The sequence below is a fragment of the Rana temporaria genome, chromosome 1 (genome assembly GCF_905171775.1).
Source record: "Rana temporaria chromosome 1, aRanTem1.1, whole genome shotgun sequence".
Classification (NCBI taxonomy): domain Eukaryota; kingdom Metazoa; phylum Chordata; class Amphibia; order Anura; family Ranidae; genus Rana; species Rana temporaria.
In genome coordinates, this window is record NC_053489.1 from 421,258,487 (window position 1) to 421,279,457 (window position 20,971).

General features: G+C 47.0%; 1 protein-coding gene across 4 annotated transcripts in view; it reads left to right on the top strand.

Moving 5' to 3' along the window:
- Positions 1 to 19,544: 19,544 nt before the first annotated feature.
- ENOPH1 (enolase-phosphatase 1) overlaps positions 19,545 to 20,971 on the top strand; it is a 140,670-nt gene continuing 139,243 nt past the window's right edge. For 2 of the 4 annotated variants that reach the window (XM_040325175.1, XM_040325168.1), the window contains exon 1: positions 19,545 to 19,643. The gene's annotated coding sequence lies outside the window, so the exon portion shown is untranslated. The remainder of the gene's footprint in view (positions 19,644 to 20,971) is intronic. The other 2 variants (XM_040325193.1, XM_040325189.1) reach the window with 2 other exon arrangements.

Here is a 20,971-nt window from a genome sequence, read left to right on the forward strand (position 1 = left end):
AAAATCCGCCACGCCGGGGCAAGAGACAGGAAAAAAGTTTCCTGAATCACTAGCATGCCTCTCTGCGCTGCTCCGGCGCAGTGTAAAAAAGATGCACTGCGCCGGACCAAAGATCCGCTGATGTTCCTGAATCTGGCCCACTGTAACTGCAGCTAACTGACTCGCCTGCCTGCCTGCTCTATCTAACTCAATTGAAATGACACTGTCTCTCTATCTCTCTATGTCTCTCTCTCTCTCTCTCTATCTCTCAGCACCCCAGAACACATTACACAAGGCCGACTTCCAGGCGGCCTTATATAGTGTGTGGCGTGTATTAAATCCCCTGAGGCATAATTGGCCAAAGCCACACTGGCTTTGCCCAATTACGGCTCTCTGTACAGACGGCACTGTGATTGGCCAAGCATGCGGGTCATAGTGCATGCTTGGCCAATCAAGCCAGCAATGCACTGCGATGCCGCAGTGAATTATGGGCCGTTGTGCGCCACTCGAATTTGGCGCGAACGGCCCATAACGTTCACAATTCGACGAACAATCGAACATATTATGTTCGAGTCGAACATGGGTTCGACTCATCCTCGATACTCATCCCTAGTCACCATGCATGTTCTTGACGTTCGGAATTTTAGCCAAGATTAGTGTGACCGTGTGTAAGACAAATTTCAGCCGTCTTCCTGCTGAAAAAAAAAACTTGTTTTTCTTGTTTGAAATCATAATCGTGTATGTACAAGGCATAAGGCCTGCATGCCCATACAGACATTCCATCCGCATGCAGTTGAGCTTCCTTCCCAACACTGCAGCTGTCATACAATACGGTGCAGCTTCTGAGCAGGTTTAGGTTCCCCATTAGGTCTACTATTTACGATTGACAATAGGCAAAAGGAGGATTCCATAACCAAAAGACAACCAGCTATTGGTTATGGAATCTGTAATTACAAGGGAAGAGTGGACCCATCAGGCTCCTCCCACTGTCACCATCACTGGCTGCTAGAAGAACTACCTGAATCTGCTGCACATGTCAGAAAAAGCTACCAAAAATGGCAGCAGGGCTTTTCTGAATCTGGCGCAGGGCCTAAACCTGAGAAATGCAAATTCAAGAAAATCACCATCCAGTTCTTAGGTCTATTTCCACGGTGAGCAGATCTTTGTTCCAGAACAATTACAGATGGCAGTGCTTTACATGTGCCATGACCATCCCCTAGCAGGTCATTTTGGAGTGCATAAGATTTCGGACTTAAAGGGGTGTTCCACCTTTTTTTTAAGTTTATTAAAAATCAGCAGCTACAAAAAGTGTAGCTGCTGGCTTTTAATAAACAGACACTTACCTGCTCCACGGCTCCAGCGATGCGGCGGCCGGGGGGTCCGCTCCTCGCCCCCCCCCCTCGCCGGCCGGCGTCTTCATTCTTAGTGTGGGCACCCGGCAGTGACAGCTTTCGGCTTCACGGCCGGGCACCCACTGCGCATGCGCGAGCGGCACGGCGCCGTCCGATTGGACAGGCGCTCGCCTACAGGGAGGGGCTGTGAAAAGGCGATTAAGCTAATCTTCTTTCCAGCCCCTTGGCGGAAGGAGGAAGTGGGACAGGAAGTCCCCTTCTCCTGAAGCCCCCACTCCCCTCCCAAAAAAATGACATGCCAAATGTGGCATGTAAGGGGGCGAGGAGTGGGTTAAGCGGAAGTTCCATTTTTAGGTGGAACTCCGCTTTAACTCTTCACTCAGTCTGGTGGCCGAACCTGGTACAGAATTTTAAATCATGCACGGCATGTTTACGGAGCAAGTCTGATAGAGCTAAAAATTAAGGTCTGTTGGAACCCCTTCCTGTGCCCAATGAATTATGGAGCATGACTTCAATGAACTTTATTGTCGAATTACCCCCATCAGAAAGATTCACCACCATCTTTGTGCCCTGGAAAGGTACCCCAACGCCACAGAGATTGCTTCTGCTTTCACCAGGGAAGTGGTCTGTCTACACGGTATTCCCATTAACATCACTTTGGGCCGTGGGGTATGATTCACTTCCAGGTTCTGGAAGGCTTTGTGCCCTTGAAAGGTACCCCATCCGCCACAGAGACTGCTTCTGCTTTCATCAGTTTGTCTACACGGTATTCCCATTAACATCACTTTGGGCCGTGGGGTACGATTCACTTCCAGGTTCTGGAAGGCTTTGTGTCCTTGAAAGGTACCCCATCTGCCACACAGACTGCTTCTGCTTTCATTAAAGCGGGGGTTCACCCTAAAAAAAAAATCTTTGTCTACCATCCATTCCAGCATACTAGCGTCAGCTACAGTATGCTTTTTTTTTTTTTGCGCTGTACTTACAATTTAATCCTTTAGTTTAGTTTCAGACTCCCGCGGGGAGTAGGCGTTGCTATGAAGAGGGGAACATGATTGACGTCCGGCTATGGCGCGTCACTCGTTCCGAAAATAGCCGAAATAGGACTCGGATCTATACGGCGCCTGCGCAGTCAGCTCCTAGTCTGTGCGCAGGCGCCGTATAGCGCCGTGAAGAGCCGAGTCCTACGCCGGCTATTTTCGGAAACGCGTGACGCGCCATAGCCGGCCGTCAATCATGTTCCCCTCTTCATAGGAATGCCTACTCCCCGCGGGTGTCTGAAACTAAACTAAAGGATTAAACTGTAAGTACAGCGCAAAAAAAAAGGCATACTGTAGCTGACGCTAGTATGCTGGATGGGATGGTACATATTTGTTTTTTAGGGTGAACCTCCGCTTTAAGGAAGTGGTCAGTCTACATGGAATTTCCATTAACATCACTTTGGACCGTGGGGTACAATTCACTTCTAGGTTCTGGAAGGCTTTGTGTGAAGTTTTGGGCATTAAACACTGTTTGCCTTCAGCCTATTATCCACAAACAAACGGTCAGACTGAGAGGACGAACCAGACCCTGGAACAATATTTACTTTGTTTTTCTTCTTTTGCATAAGATGATTGGGCATCTCTTCTTCCGCTTACAACAACTCAATGCATTCTGCAAACAGACACCTTTCTTTGCAAATTACGGATTTCACCGTCTTGCCAGATGTTCCCCGAGAATCTTCAGTATCAGCAATACAGATCAGCTGGAATTCTGAAGATCCAATAATCAGTTTCTGCAAGAAGCTATTACCAAATCTCAGGCAAACAATAAGAGATTCTACAATAAAAAAGAGACCTGAAACCTGGGGATAAGGTATGGATATCTACTATGAACTTAAAGAGGAAGTAAACCCTCCTCCAAAAAAAAAAACACCCTGCAAGACAAAGGCATAATGAGACACTAGCTCATTATGTATTACTTACCTCCGATCGAACCCCCTGCAGCGGTTCGCGTCTCCCCCTCCGGCCGCCGAAATGTCGCCCCGGAGTTACTTCTGGGTATCGCGCCTCTGAGATTGGCCGGAGCCGTGATGACGTCACTCCTGCAAAAATATTAAAAATACATAAACACAATAGCAAACACAACATTGCAAATACAGTTGTACATATATATGTTGAATTTCTGACACGTTTCGATTCTGTGGGATCTTCTTCAGAGGATATAAGGTTTGCTGTAAAAAGTTAAAGGGTCACTAAAGGATTTTTTTTTTTTTAGCTAAATAGCTTCCTTTACCTTACTGCAGTCCTGGTTTCATGTCCTCATTGTTTGTTTTTAGTTTGATGTTGCTGTAATTCCTCTCTGTTCTGGACACTTCCTGGTTGTCTGTTTCCTGATCACCACAGTACTGGGAGATTTCTCACTGTGGTGACTAATCAAGGAGGTGTGATTACTGTGTGTCAGCACCAATCCAGTTTCGTTTTAAAAAGCATCACTGTCCTCTATTGGCTCTCTGGCTCTGTACATCAGAGAACCAGGAAACAACAGCAAAAACGAAACTAGAAACTGCAGGTACATTATATGATTGTTTTTGTATCTATTTTTAATCATTTTTAAAAGGAATCAGTTAACTATTATGTCTCTATACCCTGTAAACAGTCATTTCAGCAAAACTTTTTTTTCCTTTAGTGACCCTTTAATTAACCACTAGAGTACCGGGCCATCGTCAAATGACGGCTCCACGGTTACTCTGAAAATTCAACAGGACGTCATTTGGCGTCCTGTATTCTTGCGGCCACTGGGGGGCGCGCGAGCGCGCCGGCGGCCGCGCGCGCGCGCCGGGCGCGTCCCCGAGATGCCGATGCGCGTGCCTGGCGGTCGCGATGTCCGCCAGGCACTCGGAATCGGCGGCTACAGGGACAAGACGTGGAGCTCTGTGTGTAAAACACAGAGCTCCACGTCCTGTCAGGGGAGAGAGGAGACCGATCTGTGTCCCTTGTACATAGGGACACAGCATCGGTCACCTCCCCCAGTCACCCCCCTTTCCCCACAGTTAGAACACAATTTAGGGATACATATTAACCCCTCCCTCACCCCCTAGTGTTAACCCCTTGAATGCCAGTCACATTTATACAGTAATTAGTGCATATTTATCGCATTAATCGCTGTATAAATGTGAATGGCGCCAAAAACGTGTCAAAAGTGTCCGATGTGTTCGCCGCAATGACACGGTGACAGTAAAAAAATCGCAAATCGCCGCCAATACTAGTAAAAAAATTAATAAAATAAAAATGCCATAAATCTATCAGCTATTTTGTAAACGCTATAACTTTTGCGCAAACCAATCAATATATGATCATTGCGATTTTTTTTTACCAAAAATATGTAGAAGAATACATATCGGCCTAAACTGAGGAAAAAAAACGTTTTGTTTTTTTTAAATTGTGATATTTATTAAATAAAAAAGTAAAAAATAGTGTTTTTTTTTTAAATTGTCACTCTTCTTTTGTTTATAGCGCAAAAAATAAAAACCGCAGAGGTGATCAAATACCACCAAAAGAAAGCTCTATTTGTGGGAACAAAATGATAAAAAAATTGTTTGGGTACAGTGTAGCACGACCGCGCAATTGTCATTCAAAGTGCGACAGTGCTGAAAGCTGAAAATTGGCTTGGGCAGGAAGGGGCGTAAGTGCCCAGTATGGAAGTGGTTAAGTAATGAATGTCAATTCTATACCTAGGTGTATGTCCAATGGTTAGAAAACAAAACAGAATATATCATTACCAATCAAGTGTTAGTGGAGACATTATTTGTGACTTGAGTTCCACCCAATTTGTTAAAAAGAGATCCCAGTAGTCTCCCGGCCAATGAGCCTCCCAGAGCACGGCGCCACCAAATCACATGTGGCTTGCAAGGAGTCATGCTGAGGAGAAAGGCATCCCAGGGGGTGCGCACGAAGGGATGATCGGCACCTGCATTGAAGCATTGAGGGCATTAGTATGGGATGCATTGTCAATGATTCCTTGGAAAATTGTATAGATTAAAATAATGTATGGATGAACCAAAATTATTCAGGAGTATGCCCTAAAGTTTATATATGTTGGTATATTATAGTAGGATGATTATTACTAATTAATTAAATTTGTATATTGTAATAAAGTGATTATTAGTGATTATTATTGATTAATTGGTTGTGTGGGTTGTATGTCTTGTGAAACAAGAAGGTAGCGATAGGGGAGAAAAGGTGTGTGTGAAAGTGATGTGCTAAGAAGTGGTTATATAAGGGATGTGTGATGATATGTGCTGAGTGGGGTGAAAAATGAAAAAAAATTAAAATGAAGATCAGAGAACTGAAAAAAAAAAAAAAAAAAAAAAAGGGTGAACAGTGAGGAAGGATGTGTGTGAGAGAAAAAAAAAAAAAGGAAAAATAGAATGATTGGAGTGTGAACAAGGTATGGTATTGGTTAAGAATGAACATTAGTGATGTGGTGGGATGTTAAATGAAATGGACGTGGGTGAATGTGTAGTACAATCAAGCCATATCAATATCAAAAAATGCTACTGTTTGGTGCTGGAGAGTTTCAGGCCACTTGTAAGTGTCAAGGAAAGAGACCAGTACCAACAGAGAGGTTCTAATGCCGCGTAAAAACACAACCATTTTTCGGGTTCTAAAAAATGAAGGGCCAGATTCACATAGAATTGCCCTGGCGCAGCGTATCAGTGATACGCTACGCCGCCGTATCTTACCTGGCGGGATTTCGAATCCACAGCGAATTTGCGCCGTAAGTTACGGCGGCGTAGTGTTTTTCTGGCAGCGCATTTGAAATTGGGCGGGTTGGGGGCGTGATTCATTTAAATGAAGCGCGTCCCCGCGCCGAATGAACTGCGCATGCTTCGTTTTGAAATTTTCCGCCGTGCTTTGCGCGAAATGACGTCGCACTGACGTCATTTTTTGAACTTAGACGTGAGTTAAGTCCTTCCCTATTCACAGACGACTTACGCAAAAAAATTTAAAATTTAAAATTTGAAGCGGGAACGACGGCCATACTTTAACATGGCAAGTCTATCTATACGCCACAAAATAGCAGCTTTAACTATACGCCAGGAAAAGCAGACTAGCGACGACGTAAGAGAATGCTACGGCCGCGCGTACGTTTGTGGATTGACGGAAAAAGCGAATTAGCATACCCGACGCGGAAAACGACGCGGACTCCACCCAGCGGGCGCCGAAGTATTGCATCTACGATCCGAAGGCGTACAAAGCCGTACGCCTGTCGGATCGAAGCCAGAAGCAAATTTGAAAGTACGCCGGAGTATCAGTAGATACGCCGGCGTACTTGCTCTCAGAATCTGGCCCGAAGTTTTTAAGGGTGTAGAAAAAAACGAAGTTTTTTTCAACTTGATCAGTAAAACGGCCTTGCCTACACACGAATGGTTTTCACAGGGCTGGTTTACTCTCTCAGCACCCAACTCTCCTCTTTTCCTGATATCCAGCTATGATTGCTTGAAATATACTATAGGTTTTAGATTTTTTGAGCGCCAGAAGAGTTGTCCTCTGACTGGTATTTGGACTTTCATGTGTCAGAATTGGTGGGTGAGAATATGGCACATGATGAACTATGGGCGTTTTATAACTGTATAATATAATGATCAGTCTCATTCCCATGCTACCCTGTTATACCTTCTGCTATCCCCATTTGTCTAGTCCCAGTGAACTTCTTCCTTCCACTCGAAATAGAGTGGCAAATGGCTTTTGCAGGGCTGGTTTACTGTCCCAGCACCCAACCCTCCTCTTCTCAGGACAGGATTTGGCCCAGCCATATCAGAGTTAAAGGGATTGTAAACCCTTGCGGTTTTTCACCTCCATGCATTCTATGCATGAAGGTAAAAAACCTCTTGTAGTGCACCAGCCCCCCATAGCCCCCTTTTACTTACCTGAGCCTGATCGTTCCTGTGTCGGGGATAAGCACACTGTCTCTAGCCAGTGTCTCGGGTCCTGATTGGATAGATTGATAGCAGTGCAGCCATTGGCTCCCACTGCTGTCATTAAAATCCAATGATGTAGGAGTCGGGGGCAGAGCCGAGTCCTGCTGACTGTGTCAATGGACGCAGCAGCAGGACACCGGAGCGCGCCCGCGCGGGTGCCCCAAAGGGAGAGCGCTTCTCCAACGGGGTACTCGAGAAGAGGAGCCAGGAGCGCTGCTGAGGGACCCCAGAAGAGGAGGATCTTAGGAAGAAAATTGAAAACTTGAAGATTTTAAATGTTTCTAATACCTTACTGTAATTTCTTGAAATAAAGTGGCAAATGTTTTTTATAGGGCTGGTTCACTCTCTCAGCACCCAACCCCCCTCTTTTGGCAACAAGGGACTTGGGACCAGCCAAGGCAGAGTTGTGAACATTTTAAAATGTAACACAATGTAATAATAGAAATAATGCGCTTTAATCATCCTGACACCATACCAACCATGGTGCCGTGATGATTGAAGTGCCAACACCAAATGTTTGGAGTATCTTTATCTGCAGATTATTAGAAATAAGTGTATTCCAGAAAGTTTATTATAATGTAGGATCTGGGCCTGCTGTCCCTCCCTCCATCCCTCTTTCTTTCCTTCCTTTTCTCTCCATCTCTTTCTTTCTTTTTCTCCCCGTCCCTCTTTCATCTCAGACTCTAACCACACCCACTTTAAACTACGCCCAATATTAAAGCGGAGGTTCACCCAAAAAATAGGATTTTTGTACTCACCGTAAAATCCATTTCTCTGAGTTCATAGACGGACACAGCCTTCATTGATTATGCTTCTTCCTACCAGTTTAGGCAGAATTTAACAGCACTTAAAGTGTTAAAACCTTTCCTTCGTGCCGCTCCTCCCAGGGGGCGTGGCTCCCCCAGGCATAACCCACACCCTGCTCTAGGAGCTTCAGTCCGTAACAAGCAGTACAAACCAAGGAGGGGTGGGTGCTGTGTCCGTCTATGAACTCAGAGAAATGGATTTTACGGTGAGTACAAAAATCCTATTTTCTCTTCCGTTCATAGACGGACACAGCCTTCATTGACATTAGGGACGTCCCCAAGCAGTGTCAAAAAATTAGAGGGGTGGGAAAGTAACACAGCAAACCAGGTTACACCCCAAACAAAATCCAGAGTTGCTCCACAGAGAAACTCCAAACATAAACAGCCGCACGTAACACCTGCGGCTGAGGAAGGCATCAAAAGATGCACACACATCCACCTCGTAAAACTTTGAAACAGCGTGGATTGACGACCAGGATGCATCCTAACACCGCTGTAACACAGAGGCATGATGCCGGAAAGCCCAAGAGGCCCCGATCGTCCTGGTCAAATGCGCCATTAACCCGAAAGGGGGGCGCACGCCCCTTCAGGGCATAGGCCTGAAGCACAATCCGTTGGAACCACCTAGGAACGGTGGCCGACGAGACTGCCAGGCCCTCTTGTAGGGCCAGCCACCGACACGAACAGTGAGCCCGACTTCCGGAACGGAACCGTAACATATAAGTACACTCGTAGGGCCCGAACCACATCCAAAGGATGCAAAGTGGCCTCCTCCTGGCATTTCGGCCGAGGACATAAGGATGGAAAAACAATGTCCACATCCAAGTGAAAAGCCGAAACGACCTTAGGGAGAAAAAACGGCTGCGGCCGCAGCACCACCTCATCCTTACGGATGACCAAGCAGGGAGCCTTGCAAGAAAAGGCCGCCAGAACAGACAGACACCCGTCTGATCGAGGTAATTGCTACCAGAAATAAAATCACCTTTTGTGACAATAAACAAAAAACCTCCCGAATGTCCTCAAAGGGAGCATCCCGAAGCACTGAAAGGACTAAATTCAAGTCCCATGGGGGTAATGGAGGGCGCACCGGAGGGGCCACCTGCCAGACCCCCTGACCCAACGTACGCACCCAAGAGTGCGATGCCAAGGGTCGCTGCAAGTAAAAACAGCCAGAGCAGAAATCTGGCTCCTAACCGTACGTAAGGCGAGAGTCTGAACCACTCCCTGCTGCAAAGACAGCAGAGTCCTGTACACAACGCATGTACGAGAGTGACAGTTCATCTCCCCACACACAGAGAAGTAGGCCTTCCATGTATGAGGAAAAAACCTACGTGAGGTAGACTTCTGTGCAGGCAGCATGGTAGAGACCACCGAGCCCAATAGGCCTCGGTCCTTAAGCCCCTGGCTCTCAACAGCCACGCCGCTAAGACCGGTGGCTGTGAAACAGGGTGGAAGATTGGACCCTGTAACAGAAAATCAATTCCCAGGGGAAGACGCTAGGAGGCGTCTGCCACCAGACGCATCAGGTCTGCGTACCAGAAGCGACGCGGCCAATCTGGGGCAATCAGGACTGATAGAATCCCTACAGCTTCCACTCTGCGCAGCAGGCGAGGAAGAAGCTTCTGAGGAGGGAAGGTGTAAAGTAGGCGACAGTGACCCCAAGGAGCCACCAACGCGCCTGACGCGTCCGCCCACGGGTCCTTAAACCTGGCCACGAACCGTGGCACCTACTGATAGAGACGGGACGCTAGAAGGTCCACGTCCGGAGTGCCCCACTTTCGGCACAGACCCCAAAACACCTGCGGGTGGAGAGACCACTCTCCTTGGCCCAGTGCAGTGCGACTTAGGTAGTCGGCTAGCCAATTCCGTATTCCCGGAATGTACCCGGCCGATAGAGCCGGAACGGACCCTTCGGCCCACCGTAAGGATGTGCGCGACCCCCGTCGCTGCAACAGAACTCCGTGTGCCTCCCTGATGATCAACCTACGCCACGGCCGTGGTGTTATCGGACAGGATCCTGACCGGTCGGCCCTGTAGATCCAGGGATCACCTGGCAAGGCAAAGCTTGATTGCTCGGAGCTCCAGAACGTTGATCAGTAGGCAGGACTCCACCTGAGTCCAGTGCCCCTGGGTGCCCCAAGCGCCCCTCCCCAACCGGAGAGGCTGGCATCCGTCGTGACCACTGTCCAGTGGCCTGCAGAAAAATGACTTTCCGACCCGAAGCACCGGAAACGCCAGCCACCACACCAGGGGAGACATGATCAGATGACTCAATTGAATCTGGTAATCCAGAGATGACGGAAGCTAGTCCCATCGTGACAGCAGTTCCCTCCGTAGTATCCTGGCGTGGAATTGGGCATACGGAACCGCCTCGAAAGAGGCTACCAACTGACCCAGAACCTTCCTGCAGAATCGCAGAGATGACCGCTTCTGGGTCGGCAACTGCTGCACAGCAGATAGCAGAGTCTGAAGTTTTTCCGTTAGGAGAAAAACACTCCCGCCCCGGCGGAACCCAGGACTAGTCCCAGGTATTCCAGTCCCTGAGACGGAATCAACCCTGATTTCAGGACAATCCAGAAACCAGCCGAACACTCGGAGAGCCTGACACGTGATAGACACGGCTCCACCAATGCAGAGCTCGAAGAAGAGAATGTCGTCCAGACATCCCATGATAACAAACCCCCGCTGTCACAGCCGGGCCAGTATCGGGACGAGCACCTTGGTGAAAACCCGCCGAATGGGAAGGACACCAATTGAAAATGGTCCCCCCCGTCCGCAAAGCACAGAATCTCCGGTGGTTTGAGGATATGCAGGTACACGTTCATGACATCCAAGGATGCCAGAAAATCCCCCTGATGGAGTGCCGCTATTACCAAGCAAATCGACACCACCTAAAAGTTTGCACCTTGACAAAACAAACGAGGGACTTGAGGCCCAGGATTGACCGGGCCCCATCCTCCGTGGGGACACAAACAGAATGGAGTAAAAACCCCGAGACCGTTCCAACGAGGGAACTGGCACAATCACTCCCCTGACCAGAAGATCCTGGACAGCCCCTGACAGACAAACAGAATGGAGTAAAAACCCTGAGACCGTTCCAACGAGGGAACTGGCACAATCACTCCCCTGACCAGAAGATCCTGGACAGCCCCTGACAGAGCCAACCGGCGAACTGGAGGAGGCCGGAGGGAAAAAACCTGTTTGGCAGACAAGAGAGAAACTCAATCTTGTACCCCAAGGAAAACACTTCGCAATGCGAAGCCAGTCTCCCACCCGAGACACGGGCGGGAGCAGACCTTCAGGCGGAAGCAGGTATGTCCGCAGACTTGTTAGGCATGCGGTATCAGGTGCGCTGCTACCCCGCAGCGGGGATTCAAGCACCATGTAGACCTACCCCCACCGCACAGGGCGGGCGAAAAAACGCTCGGAGGTAGGCAAGGAGGGTCCTTGCACAGGGCGAGGTCCCTAGCCCTTCCCAGACCGTGGGAACAGCATGCGCTTACCACCCGTGGCATCCTCAATGATGCCATTCAGGGAAGTCCCAAAAGGACCGTTCACCCTTAACGGCCATCACCAAGGCCACCTTAGAGGACTAGTCCGCAGACCAGCTCTTCAGCCACACAAGGCGGCGCAGAACCACTGCATAGACGGAAGCCCCGGATCGTATCCATGGCCTCCTCGCAGAGAAAGTTCTGACCCTGAACCAATTGTTCAGCCAGGTCCCTAGAGGATTCGGAAGCCCCTTCTTCCAGCTCCTGCAGCAGGAGCTTTGCCCTTTTAGTCGGGGCCTGACCAGGCCCCCGGCCAGAGCCGGCCTCACCACCGAACCCACCACCGTGAATAGGGAGCGGGCCACGGCCTCCACTCTCCTATCAGCGGGATCCTGAAATGCAGGAGCCCCTTCCACAGGCAACGTGGTGGCCTTGCGCAGTCTGGACACAGGGGGGTCCACTGGCGGAGGAGAGCCCTACTTTTTTTTTTTTTTTAAAGCCCCCCTCAAGGGGGGGTAACGGGTTGCAAAGTTTTTTGACAAACTTTATGCGGTGCATCCCATTCCTTGTATAACATATTGACCAAATAAGGAACACAAGGAAACACTTCAGCGGTGCGTGGTAGTCTGCTGGTACTGACACAGAGGTGTCTCCGCCACATCCTCAATTTTTAGAGTCTCACGCACCGCAGAAACAAGAGCTTCAACAAATTCTTGCCAGCAACTGACTGCAGCAGAGTCATCCTCACTATCCATAAGGGTTAAACCCGCAGCCTCTGACATAACAGAACCAGAAAAAAACAGTGATTCTGTGTCAGAGACATCCCCAGAAGCAGGCTCAAGGAGGGGGCGCTTTTTACCCCCCATCCGGGCACTAGCTGCTTCAAACCTGGCAAGAAACCCAGGACAGCCAACATAACAGATGTGGCAGGGGAAGGGGCGTTAAGGGTTAACTCAGGCATAGCTTGAGAGGGAGACCTGGTTCCATAGTGTCAGCGCTGAGTCACCCACCCTGCAAGGCAGGACAAAAAAAAAACCCCACTGGTCACCTCCTTGCTGCTATTGCAGAGCATGGGGGCCCCTGGTATTCACCACCCCACCCAGCTGCAGAGAGAGCTGAAAAACCTGAGGTGTGCTCTGATGTGCTGGCTGTGATGTGTCTGTCACCTCAACGAAGATTCACAGCGTTTCACAGCACTAAAACTGTTACAGCACTAAAACTGGTACAAGATACCAGAGGCTGTGCTGTGTCTATCACCTCATGGAAGAATCACAGCTTTACCAAGGAGATTTCCAAGATGGCCGCCGTCTGAGGTAAAAATTACCTCATAGAACACAGCAGCACTGGCTGTGCTTTGTCTGTCACCTCATGGAAGAATCACAGCGTTACCAAGGAGATTTCCAAGATGGCCGCCGTCTGAGGTAAAATTCACCTCATAGAACACAGCAGCACACAGCAGCACCCCCCAGAGTAACAACACAGTCCCCCAACAACACACAGGTACCGGTGGTAATAAAGAAAACCCAGTAGGCCCCCCTTCACAGCCACTACCCAGTCAGGGGAAGGAGGGAGAAGAAGGGGAGAGAGGAAAGCAGGGCGGACCCTCAGTCGACCTCCCCAGGGAAACATTCCAGCCAGACCACTTACCTGAGTAAGGGGCCACTACTTACCCGTCCTGCGACTACCCGGCTGGAGGTATCCCAGACAGAACCAACGTCCGTAAACGGCATGGCTGTCGGCCAGACACACTGTGACAAAGCCATAGAGACCGGTCATATGTGTGCCCTAGAACCGAAGTTCCCCGGCCGCCCCTGGAGCAACGGGGCCTGTCGTGGACGTCCCAAAGCTGAGCTAAGGGCCGGCACACGCTCGATGGCCGAACATGGGGGGACTACAAGAGTCAAGACCCAGCCTGTCACCCTGTCGGCTGTTGATAGAAGAATCACAGGATTCAAAAATGCAGGAACAAAATAATAAAAGCGAGAAAAAAATCGCAAGAAAAAAACTCCAGAGTACAGGACTCCAGAAGCGCCTGACTCCTCTCCTGTCGTTAGGCAGAAAAAGACTGAGGCTCCTAGAGCAGGGTGTGGGTTATGCCTGGGGAGCCACGCCCCCTGGGAGGAGCGGCACGAAGGAAAGGTTTTAACACTTTAAGTGCTGTTAAATTCTGCCTAAACTCTCCTGGTAGGAAGAAGCATAACCCTAATGTCAATGAAGGCTGTGTCCGTCTTTGAACGGAAGAGAAATCCACTTTTTGACATTAGCTGTAGCATACTGCTAACATCTGCAGTATGCGTTTTTTTTTTTACTTGTACTTATCGTTATATGAGCCCTTGTTTTCTGGCTCCGAGCGGGGAATCCTGCGGGGAATGGGCGTTTCTAAGCGAAGAGGAGTTGATTGACGGCTGCTAAGGCGCGTCTTGGCCTCTGTTTAATCTTCAACTGCCATGATGCTGCACATGTGATCAGTTATGACACCAGCCATTGGATGGTTTGACAGTTTGGTTGAGAGCACAACCAATGTGACAGTTAGCATTCCCGGCATGCCAGGAATGTAACTGCTTTTTCAAACTGTTAAATTTATGATTTTAACTAGTGCTGGTAATAGGATAATGGCGCTGCAAATAAAATTCCACTGAGTTGGTTCCAAATACTATGCAAAGTAACAAGTGTTGGGTAATCCTGTTCAGGGGTAGATCCAATGTAGTGAACCTCCCCTATTAGTGAACGCAAATGGATTTTTGTTACCCTGTTTGCTGGTGCCAAAAAATATATATGGCTGCCACTTGAGTGGCGAGTGGAGAAAAAAAGGGGGGAAAGACCCTGCCTGAGTCCTTACAATCGTCTGGTGTCCCAGTGATGTGGGCGTTCGTGATGGGTGTTGTTACTAGTGATTGTTGTTGTGCCAAAATCGTATAAACAAAAAAAAAATTATATATTAAAGAATAAAAATATATATATAAAGCTTGAATCGGTGTCTGTTGGGAGACTCGACCCTGTATGGGTATCCTACGGATCCCCAATAATATATGCACTGTATTAATTTCTGAGGTGAAAGTGCATTGAAGGTATGTGCATTAGCATGCACCCCCCGTTATATCTATCGTGCACAATAAGTGGTCCCTGAGTGCTAAGAGGTGTTCAAGGGGTGTAGCGCACCAAAGTGTGAATCCCTAATAAAGTTCCTTAACCGGTGCCTTATACTTAAGTGCTACTAAACCATAAGTAGTATATAAGTATATGAGTGAATACCAATGCAAAACCAATTGCTTATAAAAATGTGAATCCTACTGTCCCTCCTGGGACTAGAAGATCTGTAGCAAAAAATGTGTCAAAAATCACAATACATAAAAAAGAAAATAAATAAGAAAATAAAGAGAGACACAAGTCCCAGTAATTTAGTGCTAATAGCAGGTGTAGTAATTAGCATCCACTCTAGAGTCCGGTCAATCAGGAGCGGTGTTTAGACTAATTACATAGGAACTTAACAGAGTTTATCTAACAGTTTTCTTCCTTTATTCCTGCATACGGGTTAACAGATTTAAACTGGTGACTTTTGGGTGCCGCTTCATTTGGTTAAGGCGGTGACATCTGTGCTCCCCCACATAGGTCCCCACTCACCGGATGTCGTCACCCCCCAGGGGGCAAAAAGCGGATGGTAATGGTACCTCGATGCCTGTGGAGTCACGACCTGTTATCCCAGATCCTCAGCTGTCTCCTTTTCCGGGGGCTGCAAATTGAATGTGGTCCTTTCCAGGTTGTCCTCCAAAGTCACTCAGTGGTTAAAACGAAAAAAACAAAGGGAACCACATAGTGTAATATGTTTTTAAAGTTTAATTGGGTAGCACCCAAAAACTATATTTATTTAAAAATGACAGGGGCAATTGTATGCCTCCACTGGAAGCCCTGCACAGAGGGGGGCTCCAATGAGCCAATATATAAAAAAAATTACGTGCACAAGAAAAATTATATAATAAAAAAATAAAAATAAGAAAACACAAGGTGGAGAGACACACTGCACTGGCCTATGGGTCTCACACTCAATAGTGTGGCTGCTGCTGCTAGCGCCGTATAAAATCCTCCTTAGGCGCTGTCGGTTCTAAAGCAGGGAAAACAGCTGAGACAGGTAGGCGTGCTGGCGATTAGCTCACGTAAATTTTTTTATATATTGGCTCATTGGAGCCCCCCTCTGTGCAGGGCTTCCAGTGGAGGCATACAATTGCCCCTGTCATTTTTAAATAAATATAGTTTTTGGGTGCTACCCAATTAAACTTTAAAAACATATTACACTATGTGGTTCCCTTTGTTTTTTTCGTTTTAACCACTGAGTGACTTTGGAGGACAACCTGGAAAGGACCACATTCAATTTGCAGCCCCCGGAAAAGGAGACAGCTGAGGATCTGGGATAACAGGTCGTGACTCCACAGGCATCGAGGTACCATTACCATCCGCTTTTTGCCCCCTGGGGGGTGACGACATCCGGTGAGTGGGGACCTATGTGGGGGAGCACAGATGTCACCGCCTTAACCAAATGAAGCGGCACCCAAAAGTCACCAGTTTAAATCTGTTAACCCGTATGCAGGAATAAAGGAAGAAAACTGTTAGATAAACTCTGTTAAGTTCCTATGTAATTAGTCTAAACACCGCTCCTGATTGACCGGACTCTAGAGTGGATGCTAATTACTACACCTGCTATTAGCACTAAATTACTGGGACTTGTGTCTCTCTTTATTTTCTTATTTATTTTCTTTTTTATGTATTGTGATTTTTGACACATTTTTTGCTACAGATCTTCTAGTCCCAGGAGGGACAGTAGGATTCACATTTTTATAAGCAATTGGTTTTGCATTGGTATTCACTTATATACTTATATACTACTTATGGTTTAGTAGCACTTAAGTATAAGGCACCGGTTAAGGAACTTTATTAGGGATTCACACTTTGGTGCGCTACACCCCTTGAACACCTCTTAGCACTCAGGGACCACTTATTGTGCACGATAGATATAACGGGGGGTGCATGCTAATGCACATACCTTCAATGCACTTTCACCTCAGAAATTAATACAGTGCATATATTATTGGGGATCCGTAGGATACCCATACAGGGTCGAGTCTCCCAACAGACACCGATTCAAGCTTTATATATATATTTTTATTCTTTAATATATAATTTTTTTTTGTTTATACGATTTTGGCACAACAACAATCACTAGTAACAACACCCATCACGAACGCCCACATCACTGGGACACCAGACGATTGTAAGGACTCAGGCAGGGTCTTTCCCCCCTTTTTTTCTCCACTCGCCACTCAAGTGGCAGCCATATATATTTTTTGGCACCAGCAAACAGGGTAACAAAAATCCATTTGCGTTCACTAATAGGGGAGGTTCACTACATTGGATCTACCCCTGAACAGGATTACCCAACACTTGTTACTTTGCATAGTATTTGGAACCAACTCAGTGGAATTTTATTTGCAGCGCCATTATCCTATTACCAGCACTAGTTAACATTAATCGCACTTTGTGATTACCTAAGGAGGCAGCAGCAAACATATTGAATCCTAAGCGCGGATAGATCTCCCCTTCATTTGCATTTTAAATTTATGATTTTACTTCCACTTTAAGGATGCTGGAAAGTTCATTTTGAGGGTGAACCTCCGCTTTAAGTTTAAACCACGCCCATTTTTTGTTGCGCCACATTTTCTCACCCACACCCCCTAATTATGACAAAAAAGCGTCCCTATAAATTTTTGGATAATGTTGCCAACTATGAATGAGGCATGCATTTGCGATGCCTATATTTCAGAATAAACGCGGTGCAATTTTGTCCCATAACAAATCACGCTGCAAACAAGCAAGCAAAATTACACTACGCGTCACACGGTATTGCAAACGCACCCTGCCTTTTGTCGCCATTCTGAAATTGCATACCTCCCAACATTTTGAGGTGGGAATGAGGGACACCTACTAGCAAACATATGTAGGCATAGGACACACCCCCTTTCACACCCCCTTAAAGGGGAAATAACCCCAAAAAAGGCTAATTAAATCTACAAGTGCTTTTTTTTTTACCACTGCTATTCCTTTATATTTGCTTTTAAAATTTACAATTGCAGCAATTTAGAATTTGGATGAAAGGTTTAGCACTGGGAAACACTTTTTGAAAGACAAAAAGTGCATTTTATATAGAACTATAGAGATCAGACCAAAATGAGGGGGAAAGAGGGACAGAGAGGGACATTGTTGCAAATCAGGGACAGTCCCTTCGAAATCAGGGATAGTTGGGAGCTATGGAATTGTGTGGAGAATCAAATTTCGCCAGAGCCAGCCCCCTCAATACTTTTGTTTTCAGGTTATGAAATGAGAACAGTCTGAATAACATGGAAATAACAGGTTGCCATGGGTGTTATCTTAACCAATTCCCTACCGTAGTATGTCATATGACGTCCTGGACTTTAGGGGGGGGGGGTATCTGAATGATGCCTGAAGCTACAGGCATCATTCAGATATCCTTCTTTTCAGGCGGCGATTCTTCGCACCATAAGAATGATCATAGCAGCGGTTCCGCCGCTTGATCGTTCTTATAGGTGGCGGGAGGGGACGTTCCCCCCTCCCGCTGCCATCCGGTGCTTCTCCGGGCTCTCCCGTGCCATCGGGAGCCAGGAGAACGAATCAGCACCGCTGGATGAGGAGGAATCGAGATTTCCGGTGACCATAGTCATCTCTATGACTGTCGGAGGCCCGGGCGCGACGTTATGACATCATGCCTGGGTACCCGGAAGTAAATCGCGGCTGAAAGCATGAGATCAGTGGTTTTTTTTTCCCCGATCTCATGCTTTCCAGCCTGGAGGAGAGATGTGGGGTCTTAAAGAGGACCTGTCACTAACAATTCCTATTACTTGTAATAGGAATAAAAGTGATCAAAAAGCAAAAATGTAAAGAAATAGTGTCTCCATAAAGAGGACCTGTCACTAACAATTCATATTACTTGTAATAGGAATAAAAGTGATCAAAAAACAAAAATGTAAAGAAATAGTGTCTCCATAAAGAGGACCTGTCACTAACAATTCATATTACTTGTAATAGGAATAAAAGTGATCAAAAAAGTAAAATGTAAAAATAAAAAAAAAAATAATAAAAAAAAAATAATAAAAAATATTTAAAACGGCCCTGTCCCCAGTAGCTTGCGCCCAGAAGCAAACGCGCACATAAGTCCAGCCCACATATGTAAACGCCGTTCAAACCACACCTGTGAGGTAACCTGTAAAAAAAATTAAAGCGTCGCCTATGGAGATTTTTAAGTACCGAAGTTTGGCCCAACCATGAATGTGCGCAATTTTAAAGCGTGACAAGTTAGGTATCTATTTACTCGACGTAACATCATCTTTCACATTATACAAAAAAAATGGGCTAATTTTACTGTTTTGTTATTTTTTATTTAATTAATTTTTAATTTCCACCCCAAAAAAAGGCGTTTGAAAAATGATTGTGCAAATACTGTGCGAAAAAAAAAAAAGTTTCAATGACCGCCACTTTATTGCCTAGGATGTCTGCTAAAATATATATATATATATATATATATATATATATATATATATATATATATATATATATATATATAAATATAATGTTTGGGGGTTCTTAATAATTTTCCAGTCAAAAATTATGATTTTTACATGAAGGAGATCAGAATAGGACCGGTATGGAAGTGGTTAATGAGCTCTCGTTTCCCTGATCCCTTAGTAAAAATGGCCGACTCGTCTTCGGCACGTGCCCGCCCCTCCCCTCAATACACTAGCTATCGTCTCTCCCTCTATCTGCAGGACACCTTTGCTGTATAAATGACCAGCAGCACAACTTCAGTATTATATGGTCGTCAGAGCCGGTCCCGCCCCCCTCTCACCAGAGAGCTTGTCATGTGTACTCCCTTTGACAGCTTTGGTATCCCCGGCTCCTCCCACCCCCTCTCTGCCTGCTAAGAAGAAGTGATCATGGCAGCTGACGGGGTGATTCTTCCTATCCCATCGTTGTCTTCATTGAGGAGCTGCAGGTGAGGGGGAGGGGTGCGGGACTCAGAGAGGGAGGGGAGAGTTCAGGAACACTCTATACTGCTCACCACATTCTATACAGCACTCCATATGTTGCTTTCCTCCCTCTGGGCCTGTTTATAGTTTGGGGAAGAAATCAGAAGTTTCATTTCCTGTCGCTGAGACACACCAGGAGATGAAAGGTATCCCCTCCCCTCATCAGACAGTTGTCACCAGAACAGGTGTGCCCATTGGAAGATTTCTCCTCACTTCCTGTTGTGGTGACAACTCAAACATTTTACTTTCCTCCCCCCTTACCATCTAGCATGCAGCCTTGCCCATACGGCTTGTCTGCTAAAACAGTTATTATTAGAACAGGAAGTGAGGGAGAAATCTCCCATCTCCTTCCCTACTGTATCCAGCTACAATAAGAAAAATAATATATGGCTAGACTACTTCCAAACAATGTAAAGCAGGAGGCAAGTCTTTATTATTATTATAGAAGAAACACTGTCTCTGGTGGGGAAGGGTTTCTACTACAGTCATTCTATCATACCTTTACGCCAGGGGTCTCGCGTTGGCTGCCCTCCAGCTGTTGTGAAACTACAAGTCCCATGAGGCATTGCAAGGCTGACAGTTACAAGCAAGACTCCCACAGACAGAGGCATGATGGGACTTGTAGTTTTGCAGCAGCTGGGGGGTTGCTAGTTTGAGACCCCTGCCTTAAAGTGATTGTAAAGTGTTTTTGTTTTTTTTTAACAAATGTGTGTCCATACTTCCCTCCTCTGTGCAGTTGGTTTTTGCACAGTGTTGTCAAACCTCCTCTTCTGGGGTCCTTCAGCGGCGCTCATGGCTCCTCTTCTCGAGTGCCCCATAGAGAGCCACTCTACCTGGGGGGGCACTCGTACGACCACAGACAGCATGACTCGGCCCCGCCCCTCATGTCACTGGATTTGATTGACAGCAGCAGGAGCCAATGGCTTCTGCTGCTATCAATCTATCCAATGAGGACCCAAGACAGCGGCTGGAGCTTCTGTGCTCGCCCCTGTCACTAGAAGTTAAAGGGGGGCTCTGGGCGCTGCAGCGGCACAAAAGGTTTTTCACCTTAAAGGGGTTGTAATTGTTCATTTTTTTTTTTTTTTTAAACAAACGTGTCATACTTGCCTCCACTGTGCAGTGGTTTTGCACAGAGTGGCCCCGATCCTCCTCTTCTGTGGTCCCTCAGCGGCGCTCCTCCTCTTCTCGAGTGTCCCGCCAGAGAAGTGCTGTCGTGCGGGTGCGCGCCTGTGTCCTGCTGCTGCATCCGTAGACAGAGACAGCAGGACTCGGCTCCGCTCCCCGGCACCCGTGT